The sequence below is a fragment of the Phyllobates terribilis genome, unplaced genomic scaffold (assembly GCF_046119375.1).
Source record: "Phyllobates terribilis strain yellow unplaced genomic scaffold, ASM4611937v1 Scaffold_56__1_contigs__length_8794411, whole genome shotgun sequence".
NCBI lineage: Eukaryota > Metazoa > Chordata > Amphibia > Anura > Dendrobatidae > Phyllobates > Phyllobates terribilis.
The window spans coordinates 5,526,591-5,532,590 of NW_027362816.1; positions in this window are offsets into that span (position 1 = coordinate 5,526,591).

Consider the following 6,000-nt stretch of genomic DNA (forward strand, 5'->3'; position numbering starts at 1 on the left):
GGCATTATAAGGGGGAAACAGCCTGCCTATTGAGGACCTATGCTGCCTATTGGGGACCTATGCTGCCTATTTGGGACATTTACCTGCCTATTGGGGACCTATGCTGCCTATTGGGAACATTTACCTGCCTATTGGGGACATTTACCTGCCTATTGGGGACCTATGCTGCCTATTGGGTACATTTACCTGCCTATTGGGGACTTATGCTGCCTATTGGGTACATTTACCTGCCTATTGGGGACCTATGCTGCCTATTGGGGATATTTACCTGCCTATTGGGGACATTTACCTGCCTATTGGGGATATTTACCTGCCTATTGGGGACCTATGCTGCCTATTGGGGATATTTACCTGCCTATTGGGTACATTTACCTGCCTATTGGGGATATTTACCTGCCTATTGGGGATATTTACCTGCTTATTGGGGACATTTACCTGCCTATTGGGGACATTTTCCTGCCTATTGAGGACCTATGCTGCCTATTGGGTACAGTTACCTACCTATTGAAATACCGGTTGATTTAACTTTACTTGTTCTTCATTTTAAATATTGTATTTGTTCCTGTATTGTTTTTTTTTTACTACAAAATAAGATATGTGCAGTGTGCATAGGAATTTGTTCATAGTTTTTTTTAAAAACTATATTCCGGCCCTCCAATGGTCTGAGGGACCGTGAACTGGCCCCCTGTTTAAAAAGTTTGAGGACCCCTGTCCTAAGTTGTCTATTTGTGAGCCCTACATAGATTTTAGGACACAGGCATGTCGCATAATAGACGACCGCTTTAGAGTTACAAGTTATCGGTTTGGTGATGTAATAGGTCCTACAGCCCTGGGAATCTGTGAAAGAGTTAGCATGTCCGACATTAGGACACGCCACACATCTACCACATGGTACACATCCATTTACTGGTCAGAAAATTAGGGGGAGTGGTAGGATAATAGTGGCTTCTCATAAGATGATCACAGAGATTTTTTGCCTTTCTGATGGTGATTTGCTCTCTCTCTGGTAGATATTTTGCCAATATGGGGTCAGCCATTAAGATGGGCCATGATTTAATAAGACAGTCACGTAATTCTGTCGCTTTAGAGTGGAATGTTGTAATGAACTATAACTAGTGATGAGCGAGCATGCTCGCTACTGCTCGGAGCTCGCCAAGTATTTCCGGGGTTGCTCGGCGGGAGCTCTGGTCCCATCCCTGCATGTTTGGCGCTCTTTAGAGTGCCAGTCATCATGCAGGGATTGTCTGCTACACACTATAATGCCGCAGCCATGTTGGTTGTGGCATTACAGTGATTGGCTGGCCGCACAGCGTCATCAGGTCTATATCAGACCTGGCGCCGCCATGCTAGGCAAGCAGGCAGGGTATATAGCAGACTGCAGTGCACATAGCAAGAGGGTCCATTCCAGTTCTTGTCTGCTGGTGCTTTTACAGATATTTGTAGAAATAGGCTCAGGGGCCAGGAATAATTTTTTTTTTATTTAATCCTGATTATTTGCTTAAAAAGCCATCCAGAGAACACCTTTTATCTGCTCCATTTGCTTGTTGGCATTGCAGAATACAGCCAGGTCCTTTCCATATTACAGCGCTAAAAATCCAGCTATTTAAAACTGTTTTTTCCATCACACGGATCACATATAATTGCGCTGAAAATACTGCCATTTCTGGCCTCCATTGAAATTTTGTTTCAGTGTGTCAGTGAACTTATTGACATGAGGTCGGTGCTGTTAAAAATAGTTATCTACAGGCCTGCTATTTAAAACTGTGGTTTGTCCGTCATACAGATCACATATAAGTTCGCTCCAAATTCAGCCATTTGTAGTGAGCTTGGAAGATATTGTCCTCCCTTTAAAATGGGCAAGGCACGTGGCAATGGATGAGGAACTGGACATGATGGTGATGGTGATGGTGCATGCAGAGGCCAAGGCCTTGGGCAAGCTGAAATTGTGCCACAACAAACACCCACATCTTCTCGCTCGACCTTCCTGTCCCAATTAATAGGGACCGCAGTATACCACTATTGAACACAGAGCAGTGTGAAAAGGCTATTGGTTGGATAGCAGATAATGCTTCCAGTCACTTAGCCACCACCACCACCACCACCCTGCCTTCCACATGGTCAAGTGTCAGTAGCCATGAATCTGGAGCGCATATTCCTCACACTGATCCTCCTTCCTCCCACCATGCCGAGTGCCCAGAGACAACTAATTGCACACTTGGACATGCCGAAGAGCTGTTCACTTTTCCATTTATAGATTTGGGCGGCTCACCTGGTCCACTTGAGGCAGGGCAAGAGGAGATCGCATGTAGCAATGCCCAAATATTTGAGCAGCCACGGTCATACAAAGGCGACAGTAGGTAAGTGTCACAAGAGGTGGACGATGATGAGACATGTGGCGCCCCTCAGGATTCGGTCACCACAGGGATACCACACCTCTTTATGAGATGCAGTATCTCCTCTCTCAGGTAAGGATGGAGTACCACACAGGTCCCCAACCCACACACTCAACACTACACCACTCCAGTTCTGTAGGGGGCCGTGTGCACCAGGGTGCCGCCCCGGGCCGGGATAGTGGCTTGGGGGGAACCAAAGAAAGGGGGAACCAAGTAGTGGGTGAGGGTGGAGGAAACATTTACTTTAGCACTTTGGCAGGAGTATATATAGGGAAGCCATCTTAAGTTCAAGGTCTTTTGATTGTGGGACTTCAGGTAGGGTCCGGCAAGAGGCTGTAGCTGGCTGAAGATCCACGATCCTCGTCCTCAGGCCTGGAGGCGAGGAGCAGGGTGGAGGTAACGGGTGACTCTGCCCTGATCAAGGTCCTGAATTAGAGAAGGCCAGGAGGGGAGCAGAGGAGATAGGCTCCACAGGCGAAAGGAACCCAGAGGTTACGGACGGAGCGGAGTCGCCATCCTGTACGCCTCATTCGGGCCCGGCTGCAGGAGGGGGTACCGGTCCCCAGTTATCTGACTCTGAACTTCAAGTCTCAGTTGGAAAAGTACGGAGGCTTAGTGGATCCCAGGGGGGTACAGACGGAGCGGAGTCGCCACCTGTATGCCCTCATCTGAGTTCACCCAGAGGGACCCAGCCTTACGCCACGTTCACACTAATAGTCACCAAGGAGAGCACACAGACGGACCGGGAGCTGTATGCTGCCCGTTGTGATACCGCAGTACTTGTACGGGACTCAGTGGGGAACAAAGGCGGGAGAAGACAAGTAGACAAGGAACACAACACCGGGGTCCTGACAGGTGCTCCTGAGTTACCTGGGAAGTGCCGAGCTCCACCCTGGTGGCCGCCGCATGCTGTATGGAAACAGAGAGAAGCTTTGTGGCTATTGAGAGACATCAAGTGAGTAAAAGACTCGGATGACTTCAAAACACCGTCTCTGTCTAGTTCTTACTCTGCGGCGCTGCACCCACCATTGCACCTTTACATCATCCATTACTGCCCTGAGGCCTTGCTCCACCTGTGGGGAGCTATACCAACACTGCCGCCTAATACACCTGCCTCAGTGGACTGACGCGGTGCTGGTGGCCATCATCAGAAACCACAGGTGGTGTAGTCGGACATTATCCCCTTATCCACCATCCAAAATCCCCCTTCTTATTAAAAGTGACCGCCCTGGGCACGGAATGGGCCAAGGCTGCGACTGCATCCCCACACCATCTGCAAGGCCCGGCTCCGAGTCAACCCCACAACTCAGGGAAGGCGTCAAAGACACAATTGCCAGAAAGTCAGGAGGAGGACCAGGGTGTGGAAGTGGAAGACAAGGTGGTGCATGATATAGTAACTGACCCAACCTAGCAGGAGGACATGCAGAGCAAGGACAGCAGCACACAGGGGGAGGGGGGCAGGGACTCCCAACAGGCAGGAAGAAGCAGTGTGGTGGCCACAGACAGAAGGCGGGCAATTGTTCCCCATAACACCAACACGACAGAAGTTGCCAGTACAGCTGTTAGGCCTTCCCGAGTCTGGTTGTTTTTTAAAGACTCTGCCGATAACACCAAAAAAAACATTTGCACCACCTGCCAGGCCAGCATCCGCAGGGGTAGCAAAACTACCAGCCTGACCACCACCAGCATGATCAGGCACAAGGCAGCAAAGCACCCGACTTTGTGGGCCGAACCCTAGCGTCCAGGAACATTGTCTGCGGGTGACACCACTGCTTCTTCTGCTGTTGTGAGTGCAAACAAATCCTCTGTCCATAGTGCATGTGAAGATGCCTCCTGCCCTGCACCTGTCGTTGCACTCTCAACTAGCACCATCATCAAGCACGTCCTTGTCCCAGCGCAGCGTTCAGTTGTCCATACCCCAGTCCTTGGAACGCAAGCTTAAATACGCAGCCAACGTCACACAGGCCACACTACTAAATTCCAACATTTCGCGACTGCCTTCGCTCGAAATGTTGCCTTTTAGGCTCGTGGAGACAGAAGCTTTCCACAACCTGATGGCGGTGGCCGTCCCTCGGTACTCGGTCCCCAGTCGCCACTATTTCTCCCGGTGTGCTATCCGCATTACACAAGCACGTGCCCCACAACATTAGCCATGCCCTCAACAATGCAGTTACAGGGAAAGTCCACCTAACCATGGACACGTGGACAAGTGCTTGTGGGCAAGGATGGTACATCTCGCTTACTGCACACTGGGCTAACATAGTGGAAGCAGGGACCCAGTCGGACCTTGGGACGGAACACATCCTCCCAACGCCGAGGATAGCGAGCCCTAGGTCAATCAGGGTTGCCCCCACAGTCTACAGCTCCTTCACCTCATCCTCCTCAGCCTCCATCTCCGAAATGACCACATTAGTCACAAGCTGGAAGCACTGCCTCGGTCAAACGGCAACAGGCTGTGCTGAAGCTAATATGCTTAGGCGACAAACCGCACAATGGTGAAGAGTTGTGGACAGCTCTGAAAGAGCAGGCAGATCTGTGGCTGACACCGCTGAACCTACAGCCAGGCATGGTCATGTGTGACAATGGCCAGAACCTGGTGGTGGCTCTGAGGCGAGGCGAGCTCACAAATGTACCAGGCCTGGCCCATGTGTTTTAATCTCATGGTTCAGTAGTTTCTCAAAAGCTACCCGGAGCTGCCGGATTTGCTTGTCAAAGTACGCCGCCTGTGTGCCCATTTTAGAAAGTCAGCTACAGCTTCTGCCGCCCCTGCCGTGCTTCAGCAGCGTTTGCAGCTTCCAGCTCACTGACTGGTGTGTGATGTACCAACACGTTGGAACTCTACACTGCAGATGTTGGGATGGATTTGTGAGCAGAAGAGTGCAGTTGTTGACTACCAGCATCAACAAGGCTACCAGAATTCAGACTCCACACATAAGACCTCAGGAGTGGACATGCATGTCAGACATCTGTACCATCCTCCAAAACTTTGAGGACTCCACCAAGATGGTGAGCAGCGATGACGCCATAATTAGCATCACGATCCCACTTCTCTGTATTCTGAAATGCTATCTGCTCACAATCAAAGAGAATGCATTGTAGGTGCAGCACGATGAGATGGAGCAAGGAACCATACAGGGTGATTACATACAGCCGAGCCTCATTTCGTCCCAACATGGATTGGGTGACAATGAGGAAGAGGAGGAGGAGTAGGAAGAACAGGAGCTAGTTTCACGCGCTATAGACGGTACTACCTGCACAACTGTCATACCATCTGTTCAGCGTGGATGGCCTGAGGACAGGGAGGAGGAGGAGAGCATGGCCAGTCTTGCCTGTTAGCAATTTGGCACGCATGGCTGAGTTTATGTTACGCTGCCTTTCCCATGACCCTCACGTTCTCAAAATTTTGGGTGACAGTCATTACTGGGTGGTGACACTTCTAGACTCAAGCTACAAGGAGAACTTTATATTTCTTATTCCTGAGGCGGACAGGTCTACAAAAATGGGGCAGTACCAGACGGCCCTTGTTGCAGAACTATTAAAAAAATTCTCATATGAAAACGCTGACGGCAGAGGTCACAGTTCGCTGGACAACCAAGGAGTACAGCCG